At 42.2% G+C, this 13,456-nt stretch overlaps 1 protein-coding gene across 1 annotated transcript in view; it reads right to left on the bottom strand.

Annotated features, from left to right (window-relative positions):
* Cdk17 (cyclin dependent kinase 17) overlaps positions 1 to 7,488 on the bottom strand; it is an 80,568-nt gene extending 73,080 nt beyond the window's left edge. Inside the window, exon 1 of the mRNA XM_031349548.1 lies at positions 7,373 to 7,488. The gene's annotated coding sequence lies outside the window, so the exon portion shown is untranslated. The remainder of the gene's footprint in view (positions 1 to 7,372) is intronic.
* Positions 7,489 to 13,456: the final 5,968 nt, after the last annotated feature.

Below are 13,456 nucleotides of genomic sequence, written 5' to 3'. Positions count from 1 at the left end.
GTGGTGTTCCCTAGTCCACCAAGTTCACTGAACTGAACACTGTATCAGTGTGGTGTTCCCTAGTCCCCCAAGTCCACTGAACTGAACAATGTTCAACAATGAAATAAACTGGGTGTGCAGATGAGATCACAGAAAGGGAAAACAGAGCAGGAAGTCAAAAGGAGAGAGACTTAAACATTCCCCACAGCAGTACGAAGTCAGCACTACAGTAGACATAAACGTTCCAAATAACATAATCGCCACAACCCTGTCAGACCAGAACAAGGAAAATGTCAGAGGAAATGGCATTTTGGCCTCAAAATTGAGAAGTCCTCTCCAAGTCTTCCGGCATTATAATATTAACACCCATGTTTCCTCATCATTGAATGCCAACTAGCTCTAATATACATTGCCATTTTCCTGATCCTTTTTAAAAATACCCAGGAAAAAACTCACATTATTTAAAAAAGAATTGTCTCAGTTTTGTTAGTTGGTAATTTCTCACAAATATATAGCTCTTATAAATCTTTGCTTTTACTAGTGAACATTAATGTGTGCTAAAAACAACTATCAGCCATCAATGAAAAATACTGTAGAAAAATACTACATTAAATATATGCTTTGAGAAAAACAAAATGACCACATAATCTAGGATACACTGAAAAGATACCTTTGAATATTTTCTTCATTACTTACACACATAGAAAACTGAAAATTCTTGAACTTATAGTAACAAGTATACAAAATGAGAGAGAGAGAGAAAAAAACACGCAATGAAAAGACAGAGAGCTGGAGAGAAAGATCTGTCACAAAGGCACAGGGCCCCGAGTTCAGTTTTTTAGAACCCATGTGAAGAGCTATGCATGGTGGCCTTGTCTACAGACCAGTGCTAGAGAGGCAGAGATAGGGCACGGTGCTCGGCTTACTGCCGGGACAGTCTTGGTGAAAAAATTAACTCAAGTTCAATAAAAGAATCTTTGAAACAGAAAAAGAAAAAGAAAAAAAAAGAAAGAAGAAAAAAATAATAAAGTAGAACAGCACACCCCATATCGACTTCTGACCTCTGTTCATGCATTTGAGCATATACATACATGACAGACACACACACACACACACACACACTTTAAAACACAAAGCCTTGTCTTTTTAAAATTCTTTGAGACAGAATCTCACTGTATAGCTCAGAATGGCTTTAAAGGTGTTGGTAATCTTCCTACCTCACCCTCCTCAGCACTGGGACTGCAGGTATGTGCCAAGGTGACCAGCTTTACTGGGGGGCTGGGAGGAGAATCCATTTCAAATTAATGAAACACTTTCAGGAAATACTATTTTCTGTTCTTTGAGTAAGAATACTAACAAGTTAGTAAGTATACTAACAATACAAGTTTATAGATTTTCTTTCCTAAAGACCAATTTTCATCATGGAAAATATCGTTCTATTCTCAGTGGATATCTGATTAAACATATGCAAAGTTTCTACCTTGCTTACAGTAAGCTATATCAGGATTAAAAAAAAAAAAACAATAGGGCTGGTGAGATGGCTCAGTGGGGAAGAGCACCGACTACTCTTCAGAAGGTCCTGAGTTCAAATCCTAGCAACCACATGGTGGCTCACAACAACAAGTAATGAAATCTGATGCCCTCTTCTGATGTGTCTGAAGACAGCTAGTGTACTCATTTATAATAATAAATAAATCTTAAAAAAAAAAAAAACAATAGGTGGTGTTTGTGTTTGCTGAAGTTTTCACTTTGATGGTATCATGGATTGGCTCCCAAATATTCCCAGGAGTTCAAGGGTTAAAAGCAGTTCTCAATGCAACAGTGTTCAGACAGCTGGCCGTCTGGAAGATGACTGGATCATGAAGGCATTGATCTCACAGATAGATTAAGGTATTTCTAAATTAATAACCTAGAGAGAGCTTGGGAGGCAGTGGAAACTTCAGGAGGAAGGTCTAGGTAAGGAAGAGGTTCTGGAAGACAGAAGCATAAAGGGTATAATCTATCCCTGGCTCCTCCTCCTGTCTCCCTCCGCTCCCCTGACAACAGGAGATTATCTGCATTGCTCTTCTGCACTAGTGTTCCTCACCATGATGTTCTGTCTGACCAGAGGCCCCGAAACCATGGAGCCAAACAACCACAAACTGAAACCACTGAAACAAGTGTCAAAATAACTGCCTCCTCCTGAAGGTTGATCCCCCCCCCACCTCCCTCAGGTATTCTGTTGCAGGAGTATAAAGCTAGCCAACACGGATGGCATATGCTCAAAGAATGAAAGCGTTATAATTTCAATGATATAAATTCAGTAATTCTAATACATGTAAAATCAACGTAAATGAACATAGACATTTTGAAAAAAAAAAAAAGCAAATGTACTTAAAACATTCATAAAAGAAACTAGGGTGGGGAGGACTGTGGAACAATGTACACACACACTGCCTGTGCTTTCCTTTGACTTCCCACTGCTTCTACATTAGCTCGCAAGCTGCTCAGCATCCCACCCTGGCAGAGACACTATGAGCACATCATTTTTGAATGCTAACTGCATCTTGGGTCACTAGAGTGTTAGGACTCTGGGGAAAATTACTTAACCTATAAGGCCTTTGCTTCCTTATTAGGAAAAAAAAGGTTTACCCAATACAATAGATTTCCTATGAAGATTTAACAAAACAATAGTGTCTAACAGAGCACCGGGCACAACTGAGGATCTCTTTCTCACAGTTTATGTTATACACTGAACATCTGCGTGGCTTCAGACTCACGTACTGAGACTCTCACCTACCAGGACAATAGTTTTTGGAGGTGATCTGGGGGATCTGATTAGATTTAAGCGAGGTCCAGAGGGCAGGCCTTTAAAAGAGTAGTTACACCCTTACAAGAAGAAAAACCTCTCTCCCAGGTTCTCTTCCTCTATTCCCGCTTAGCCCCCCTCTTTTTCCCTCATCCTTCCTCTCCACCTGCAAGCACCAAACAAAAGGCCAGAAAACCAGTTAAGACAGGCTTCTACAAACAAAGAAGAGCACCCTCACCAAAATTTAACCAAGTTGGCACTGTGACCTCAGACTTCAGGAATCCAGAAGAGTGAGGAAAAAGCTGTTTTAAAAAGCCACCCACTGTGTGATATTTTGTTATGGAAGATGAAGTGGACTAAGATAAGGTTTATCAAAAAATGTTTTTGAAGATTCTTAGGAAAATAAGATTATTTTCACCAAATCTAAATTAGCTCCCTGGAGCCTAGCTCCAAACCATTTAACCAGTAGGTTATGGGTCTCAACACATGAATCTGGGGGCCATGCAATCATTCAATATTCAATATGAACTATGAGGGAAAAAAAGTAATTAAATATTAATAGTGTCCTCTGCTAGGCAAGCTATCCTGACACACTGTGGATCTGATCAGTAAATCAACCTCCTAAAAACAAGTGTTTGGGATGGCACATTACTGTAGACCATAAAACATTAGATTTACTGGTAGATGTTTATTGTTGATTTTCCAAGTTGGCCAGCAGAGAGAGCAAAACATGGCAGAATGAGAAAGTTATGCCCAAAACATTTTTTTTCAGGCTCTTTACAATTCCTTTTTCCAGGTCAGTATTTTGCAGACATCCAAAGTAAACACACATATGATTGTGCATGCACACACAAGAAATTAAACACCAAGTGATTATCTTGTGAGCAAAAGGGCAACAAATCCACTAAAGACAAGAAGAATCCTTAAAAGCTAGTTAAATCAGTCCTCTCTTCAAATAGTTCAAAGAAACTGCCAGCATTACACAGGTTGAACTCGCTAGTGAGCTATGGAATGTGTCTTCTACCATTTACAAGTGCTATGGAAAGCACATTTTAAATACCATTACATCAGCACTAAAAATTAAAAATGTCAATCGTTTTATAAAAATACTTCAAATACATTATTAAAAAGCTTGAGCAAAATTACTCTTTAAATTCAAAATAATCCAAAATTACTCTTCCTTTGCATGCACAAAAGGAAAGATTGTTTCTAAAATAACCTAGAGACTATTTCTATAAGTAGAGTTTAACATATAATGGCCTTTTCCCACCAACAAAGAAATACATTTATTCAGTAATTATCCAATCTGGAAGTAGAAAACCCATGTAGAAGAATGTCAGAACAAAAGTTATAATTATACAAGGACTAAAGAACAACAATAACGATTCTGAATGTAACATCTTGTAAATATCCAAGACTATGAGACAATAACAAAGGAAACAGGCAAAGAAATGCTGTGTTCAGACAGCTTCTTAATATCAGAAGGCATCACGGTCTTCCTTCCCCTTCTGAATAGCCTCCTCGGTTGCCACAATCCTTTTCTGTACTATTCATAATAGGGTATCCCACTGCTCTTCAGGTCGCAGCTCCATTTCATCAAGGATGGAAAAGAACCAGTTTTACTGGAAGTTGAGGGTTGCCAGAGCCAAGCAAATGATCTTATACCCCACACATTCCCATCACAACTGCAGGACTACATACTATCTGAAAACTAAATGTATCAAACATCCCTGAAAATCCCTGAAGTCAACAGGGCTTATAGTCAACACAGGTATAAGCTATGGAACAGGACAACGAGATTTTCTGTCTTCTAGTTTTTGTAGAGCCAATGATGTATAAGCCATTAGCATCATTAAAGCTAACACACTCTGAATTAAGGCCTCCAATTTCATCTTTCCTTACTGTGCACATATCTCTTTTGTTCTTTTGATACCCAACTTGTATAGGACAGGTTACACTATGTCACACAGTTAACACCAAAAGTTATTTCCTTGGGCCTGAACCCAAAAATGGGAAGAAACTACATACTTGACAAAACCCTACTTTAGGAATACAAAAACTACAAATATTAACAAGACTTTAATTCTACATTTTTCCTGGCTGTAAAAGTAATGTGAAAAATTTAGAAAAATAGAGGTAAAAAAAAAAATAAACGACCCACAATCCAGAAACACTTATTGGGCATACCTTTTCTTGAAGTGACACAAATTTTAGTATCTAAGTAGGTACTAATAAGTGTGGAGAAAAAAAGTACATAGTTTTTGATAAGTATACTAAACATCAATTAATAATGTGACCTGTTAATTTCACAAAGGTCTCTCAAACATCGACAGGAAGAGAGAAAGTTGAAATATGCAGACTAATACCTAGCTGAAAATCCCTAAAATATTAGTATCAATACTTTAAGGACAGCATGTTGTAAGAGATGAATGTCCTTACAGTGGAACTAACATAACTGTACCTATAATAAATGGATTTTACTTTGACTTTCTCCTTATTTATAGTTTCATTAACATTTTTATTTCCATTGTAAAAATAGAAACTCCTATGTTTGCATAAGAATTTTAAGCCGGGCAAAGGTGACCCATGCCTTTCATCCCAGCATTTAGCGGGCAGAGGCAGGCGGATTTATGAGTTCAAGGCCTACCTGGTCTACAGAGTGAGTTCTAGGGCAGCCAGGGCTACACAGAGAAACCCTGTCTGGAAAAACAAACAAACAAACAAACAAAAAAGAATTTTAAAATATGTATTACTGTTGTCATTATTAATTATTAACCAACAGTTCCATTGCTGCTGCTGCTGACGATGTTTGTGATGTGTGTGGTGTGTGCATGTGGAAATCAGAGGACAGTGTGGTGGTGTTCTCCCTTCCCATCTTTGCGTGCGTTCCCAGGATTGAATTCAGGCCCTGAGACAGGCACCCTTACCGACTGAGCCATCTTGCTGGCACTTGCATTGGAATTTTTAAACAGCTTCAATTGAAAGGCTTAGCAATAGTTCTTTGAAGCTCAGCATTCAAACAGTTAATGCTTCTGGCCTATGAGATGGCTTGCCAGATAAAAGATCTGCACTCTTCACATTCCTGTATTCACTCTCATAACATTAAAAATGAAAATTAAAATGAAAGACGTCCTTAGTCATACTGTTTTCTTTTGTTTGAACCCACTGTTTATGGAAGTATGCAGATGTTAGAACACAAAACACTGAAATTACTTCATTAACCAGGTAACACTGCGTTTAATACATAAGCCAACTCCTTCACAAAAAGAACAAAATAAAACCAAGTACATTACCACTAGCAAATTTCTTTTCTCATAAAATTTAGTTTACACATATTTCTTGATTCAAAGGTTTAGGTCAATTCAACTGATCAGAGGTCTTCGTCTGTTCCGTGGTTAACAAAGTCAATCCCAAACAGTCGCTCAAATCTATTTATTTTGATATTCTTGCACAAATGCCGTTAAAAAGAAATTCAATAAAAGATCAAGAAAAAAGAAACAGTAAAGTTGGGAGGCAAGAACTGTCTCCCTTTAAGTCAAGCATTTCCTGTGTGGTGACAGAAGCTCTGCTACCACAAATACACTTTGCTGGTCAAAGGAATGGCCAAGACTCAAAACAAAATTTGCGACTTGTGTCTTGAGAATCAATTTGGCATAGGAGGGGATTAAGCAGGGCCACTGACGCGCCTTCGATGGCCACATTAACATAAGGGAAAGGCGCCACGGATTTCAGCTAGATGCTTTTGCCATTTTTGAAGAATAGCTAATTGTTAATGGCCATGTGACACAGAAGATCCCAGAAAGGAAAGGGTGGGAGGAAAAAAGAGGAGAGTTCAAGGCAGTTCAGGGTCAGAACAAGTCAGGCATCCTGTCATTAGCAAACCTTCCCCTAGCTGAAGGCAAAATACCGCTTACCCCAGAAGGAGTGGGTGAAAAGTAGGGGAGAGAATGAGTGGGGAACCACAGGGGAAGGCGATGTGGCAGTGTGGGGGGTAATGTGGGGAAGAAAACTGGGGCCACCCAGCTGAGATGGGGAGCAGAAGCACCGGACATAAACACCGAGAAAAGCAATTGCGGCTGAGACAACGGTGAATCCCCCCCAAACCCCCTCTCCCCGGGTTCTCTGGGTTTCCCACAGTCCCTCCGCCTCCGGTTGGAGCGACACTCAGGGGTGTGACCCGCCAGCAAGAGGGCTGCCCGGAGCTTTGTGTCGACCCGCTTCCCCACGCGAGGGCTCCTCCCCCGTGGAGCTGCCCACCCACCGGCGCGCAGCCTCCCGCGTCTCCAAGGAGCCCACAGCGCCGCGTCCTCGCCCACTCCCGCCGCCCGCGCCTCCACCCCAGCTCCGGGGACCTTTGTGTCTCGGGGGGACTTTCCGCCTCTTCCCCTCCCGTCGCCCCGCGGGGCCAGCAGCCTCCCAGAAAGCCCCGATCGGCTGCGAACTCCAGCGGCGGCTACGGGAGTCCCCCTCCCCCCCAGGTCCCCCTCAACCAGCTCGGCACTCCCGCAGCCCACGCCGCGCGCGGACAGGCGACCGACGCGATCCCCACCCGAGCCGCCTGCTGACAGGCGTCACGATCCCTGCCCGGCCCCGCCGTCAACTCACCAGCAAGTGCGGGGACCGCGGGCTCCGGGCGGGCGCGCAGAGCGAGCGGATGCAGGTCCGGTGGCGGCGGACGCGCCGAGGCGCCTCAAGCTCAGGCCTCCCCCCGCCCCTCGCGCCTTCCGCTCCGCGAGGGCCGCCGGCCGCCTCACGCGTGGCCGAGCCCCCCGCTCAACATGGCTCCCGAGCCGCGGAGCCTCGCGGACGGCCCAGTACTCCCAGCCGCGGAGCCGGGGCGGAGCAAGGCGGCAGGTCGCGGGCTGCTGGACCGCCGGGCGCTGGGGAGACCTAAGCCGCAGCTCTGGTTCGTCTGAGTGCGCGTTGCTTTCTCTCGCTCGGAGGCTGCGGCTTGACGCCTCCGCCTGTTCCCCGGAGCGAGCGAGAGCGGGGGTAAAAAAAAAAAAAAAAAAAAAAAAAAAAAAAAGAAAAAAAAGAAAAGAAAAGGAAAAAAAAAAGACTTTTATTGAAACGATCCAACCAGCGGCGGCGGAGAAAAGCGACCGGCTGCGGGTGCTTCCCCACCCCCGCCTGCACGGCTCGCCTGGGGCAGCGCGACCCCTGCCGGCGGCGGCAGCAGCGGGGCGGGGCGGAGCCTTGTTCGGGGGTGGGGCTTTGTGGGGGCGTGGTCTGGGCGGGGCGGGAGTATTCTCTGGAAACTCGCGCCCCAAGCCTAGCTTCAAACGCGGCGGGAGAGCAGGCAGACCCTTGTCGGTGGACCGACGCTGCACTGGGCTTGTCCACCGAGATTGGTGAGGAACTGATCACCATAAATCAGTCCCCCACTGCCCCCTGGAAACAATAAAACTCTGCTCGAAGTATTCCAGGCGCTACCGGACACAGGATGCCTGCCACGGTACACAGTGCTTTCTGAGAGTTAATGTCAGATGACCCACAAAGAAATATCTCGGTCGATTGCTGCAGTTTTCTTCTGTTCTGTGACTGGATATGCGTGGCTAGTGCAGTAATCACCCACGCACGAAGCTTTGATTTCAACCACAAAGTTTTTAAATGTCATTACACTGTTGGCTTTAGGCTCCCTGGTTTAAAAAAAAAAAAAAAAAGGAAAAGGAAAAAAAAACTAAAATGGTTACAAAAAAACTGTGTTGTGAAAGGGTCAATGCTGTGTTACAGGACCCAGAAAGAGATACTGTTGCAGGGAGTTAGATTCTGTTGCTTGAAGGAGGCAGGCCAAAGAGGTTGGCCCAGTTTCTGTAAATCTTTTTACTTTCTTCTTTTCCAGTTAGGAACAACTGAATGTGTAGACAAACTAAAGGGATACTGGCACGGTTTCTTTCCACAAGTAGGATAGAAACACAAAGTAAAAGCAGACTTAAGTCTCAGAGGGAGATACTGAGAGAACTGAAAGAAGACAATAGGACCCGGATGAGGACACCCTAACCAAGAGAAAGTGAACCAACAAAAGTTTTTTTTGTTGTGTTTTGTTTTTCCATTCCCAACACCAGGAAGTGCACAATACATTTTAAATCCAAATTCAAAGTCATTATTCCTAAGGACTTCTGAAGACTATCTTTTCAGACTGATGCAGTTTTTCCTTGAAGATACTCCTCCCTGCTACCTTCTTTCTATTACTTTGTTGGACAAAGCTGGGTGTATTTTCTACACTCGAAAGATTTGTACATGTCAACCAGATTTCTCCTGTGTCTCCAAAATTTCCAGAACTATAAGTTAATAATAATTATTCCTACAAATCCTTTAACACTTGTGTACCATTTAAGAATACCCATATTTAAGATACCTCCCTTTAAAAATTAGTATGGCTGGGCAGTGGTGGCGCACGCCTTTAATCCCAGCACTTGGGAGACAGAGGCAGGTGGATTTCTGAGTTCAAGGCCAGCCTGGTTTACAGAGTGAGTTCTGGGACAGCCAGGGCTACACAGAGAGACCCTATCTTGAAAAATCATAAATAAATAAATAAATAAATAAATAAATAAATAAGTAAATATAAATATAAATGAGTATGCACTTTTTTAAATTCTTTTTTTTTAAGATTTATCTATTTATGATATGCAAGTACACCATAGCTCTCTTAATACACTCCAGGAGAGGGTGTCAGATCTCATTATGGATGGATGTGAGCCACCATGTGGTTGCTGGGATTTGAACTCAGGACCTTCGGAAGAGCAGTCAGTGCTCTTAACCGCTGAGCCATCTCTCCAACCGAGTATTTTAAACAACAATGAATGATTTTTTTACATATGTCTAATTCAAGCAATTTTATAATATGATAAGAGCTAGCATCCTTCACATCACTGGACTGGAATTAACCCATTAGAAAACAAAGATAATTCTGCCTCAGCCAAAATTCCCAAGAAATATCTTCTCTAGCATAGCACCATAGTAGTAATTTGATCCTTAGAATCTAGAGGCTTATTTGGTTGACCTATTTGTTCTTTTGTTTATTTGTTCATTTGTTTATTTGTACTTTTTTGTCTATTTGGTTTATTTGTTCATGGTTTGGATCAGGTGCCCTGCTAGACCATAAAGACTGGGATGTGAAGATAGTTTTGCCCTAACTCTGTTGCTGGAAATGAGCAATATATGCGCAGAGCACGTAAGGAACCAAGCGGTTAATGCAGAAACAGGAGAGACAAACAAAATCAAACAGCAGTGGTAATGAGATTGAGGAAGGAGGTGGCAGGATACTTCAGGTGTCTAAGAAGAGGAAAACAAAGAAAGATGAGCAGAGGCTAGTAAATGCGGATTGACCTTTTCACTTACTATGAAATTTTTAGGGATTATTTATATTCTGGGTTTTTTTGGTTGGTTGGTTTTGGGTTTTTTTCTCTTTCTTTCTTCTCTTTCTTTCTCTCTTTCTTTCCTTCCTTCCTTCCTTCTTTCTTTCTTTCCTTCTTTCTTTCTTTTTTAAATTTATTTGAGTCCTCTCTATTCTGTAGCTCTGGCTGTCCGAACTGACTATGTAGACCAGGCTGACCTCAAACTCACAGAGAGCCATCTGCCTCTGCCTCTGCCTCTGCCTCCCAAGTGCTGGGATTAAAGGCCTATGCCACTATACCCGGCTTTGTAAAATAATTTTAAACTTAGAATATTTTTTTTAACTCTGAATGTTTTCCAAACTGTAGTTAAATATGTTATGCGTTTAAAAAAAAATACTCCCTGCTACTTGGTGAAGGAGAGAGAGATATGGGAAGAATTCCAAGTTCAGATCCTCTTGGAAAATGCCACATTTGCCTCTTCTGGAACACTACAGTGCACATTTATATTTGGAAAGCAAGGAGAGGTTCTGAGATTAAAAATAATTTTCTTTCTGGTAAGGCTAATGTATGCCAAGCTGCTTTGACCACAGAGAACTAGTATCCATGGGGCATAAATGAAAATACTGGGGAGAGTCAAAAATCATTGAACATGGAATAAAATTAGGCAGAAATTAAATTGTTCTTTAGTTACCGACAAAATGCTTTAGAGATGTTTGGCTCCTGGCTTTTCTGAGCAAGGCTGTACTGAGACTAAGAAGGGATCAAATAGCTTGTCCTTCCTGTCTCCTCTCTCTTTTCTCTCCTTGCCTAGACTGGGAAAAAAATTGGAAGTGGACTCTTAATGAAATAAAATAGATTTAAAGTTTAGGGCATGGTGGAACATGCCAGGGAAGTGGAGGCAGAAAAAAAAAGAAAAGAAAAGAAAAGAAAATTCAAGCTCATCCTCAAATTTGAGTTTGAGGTCAGTATGACTACAGGAGATTCCCACCTCATGTAACCAATACAAACTAAAGAACTTATCTAATAGTCCCCTAAAAAGTGATGCCAGTTTTAACAAATTCTTTCCTTTTTACTTTAGTGTGTGCGTATACTTTTGTGTACAAGCATGCTTGCCCCTGTGGAGGCCAGAGACTAAGACAAGGCTCTTCCTTTATCATTCTCTACCCTCCCCCAACTCCCCCACGCCCTCCCTACCCCGAGGCAGGGTTTCTCTGTGTAGCACTAGCTATCCTGTCATTGGCTTTGAACCCAGAGATCTATCTGCCTCTGCCTCCCGTGATTAAAGTCTTACACCACTACAGCCCAGCTTGTCAACCTTAGTTTTGTTTTTGTTTTTGTTTTTGTTTTTTGAGACAGAGGCTCAGTGATTGGATAGACTGACTGGCCAGCAAGCCTCCAAGATCCTCAGGTCTCCAACCCGGAAGCGCTGAAATTAGAGGCCCCTGCCTAAGTGTCTGAGGATCTGAACAAAGGTCCTTAGGCTTTTTGGTGCAAGTTCTTTGCCCACTGAACCATGCCTAAATCCTCTCTTTTAATAAATATGGTTGAGAAGTATGAACTGGTTTTCCCTGTTCGGTACATGAACGATGATGTGGCAATTAGCGATCTTCCCAGGAGAAAATAATCAATGAACATTAATTATTTTTTTATTTTTTTAAAAAGAGAATGAGACAGAGCCTAGAGCAGCAGTGGCCTGTGGTCTGTCATCTTGAAAGTTGTCTCAGTGTGTTCTCATAGCAGTTGATTAGACTCCTTTGAAATCTTCTAATCTTTGACCATTCATCAAAAAGTCATGTTTTCAGTAAACTAACTTCATACCCAAACTAACAGTGATCTGGGACCATTTAAAATTGATGAGAACTGTGAAGAGGAGACTAGAGAAAATATTTGATATTTAAAGAGATCACAGGAAAAGAAATGTATGGAATAGATGAAAAAGAGAAAAAGAATTAAACCTTACAACTATACTTTTTCAGCAATAAAGCTACAAACATCAGGAGTGTTAAATTTCATGTAAAAGAAAAGACTGGAGAACACAAAGCTAAGCAGGTCAGTGGTCTAGCCTGAAGCACTATTGTAGCAATTATGCTTTTCAGCTGATTGCAGCAGAGCCGACTTCTTCCAACCCTGCCAGTAGAACAAGTCCATAGATTACTTAAGAGTTTTCCCACACGTAAACTTGGACTAATAATGTACCTGCCAGGTTAAAAGGACTAAATAAGACAATGTCATAACACCATGTGAATTGAACATGTCACATGAACACTGTTTCTAGAAGGAGATTCGGGACAAGGGTAGTATGAGCTTCAGAGACAGCTTCACCAACAGCTTGAATAATGTCATCAGGGCCCTTGGCTCGTTCCCCACTAGGTCAGCCAACCAGTGGCTGCAGTATGTATAGCTCTTTACATCTGGGTCCATACCTCAGAGAAAAGAAACACCAGTATCCAGGAGCATAAACAGATTAGTCAGCTTCAATCAACAGCTGTCATTGTAACCCCTAAAATCAAGGGAAAAAAATCTGTATTATCTAAAGGGCAGGCAGGTAATAACAGGGAAAGAGTCCCTCCCTACGGAAGAAAAGATTGGTCTTTTTGGTAAGTAGGCAAGTGGATGTCGCGCTCTCACCCAATTAAAGTTCCAACAGCCAGAGATGAGCGGCCTGTTGTCAGCCAGTTCCACGAAGTCAGCCTTGGGAACACATTTGCTCTGGTTCTCATGTGCCTCTCCTTCTGTTGTTGATTTACTTATGGTAGTACTAGGAACTAAATAAACATCATCAGGCATCATATCTGCTAGGCAGGCCCTTTATCACTGAACTATATTTCCAGCCTCACTTCTCAACTTTTATCTTGAGACAGGGTCTTCCTAAGTTGCCCAGGCTGTCTTTGAACTTGCTATCCTCCTACGTCAGCCTCCAAAGCAGTTGAGACCACAGGCCTGTGCCATCAAGCGAACCCCTTCTTGACAACTTCACAGGCACTCTGGAGTCACAAGCTCATAGTTTCTGCAGTGGTCTGAGTAAGTGTCTGAAAATGCTCACAGATCAAAGGTATGGTTGTCAGCCTTTAACATGGTGGAAGCCTTAAGAGGTGGGACCTTCTGAAAGGAAGTTTTGAAAAAGATATTGAGATCCCAGGCTTCTCTTTTCTCTCTCTTTCCTTCCTAACAACCATGATATGCACAGGCCTCCTTTGCTTTGTGCTCCCTCCATAATATATACTATGCTGCCCCTAGCCCAACACAACAGAACAGAATGCCCATGGATTAAAATATTTAATGCCATCAAAACAACCCTGAGATTCCACCTCACACCAGTCAGAATGACTAGGATAAAAAGCTCAGGTGACAG

The sequence above is a fragment of the Mastomys coucha genome, unplaced genomic scaffold, assembly GCF_008632895.1.
Source record: "Mastomys coucha isolate ucsf_1 unplaced genomic scaffold, UCSF_Mcou_1 pScaffold4, whole genome shotgun sequence".
NCBI classification, from domain to species: domain Eukaryota; kingdom Metazoa; phylum Chordata; class Mammalia; order Rodentia; family Muridae; genus Mastomys; species Mastomys coucha.
Note: the sequence above shows the minus strand (reverse complement) of the source record. Positions and strands in the feature narration are given on the sequence as shown.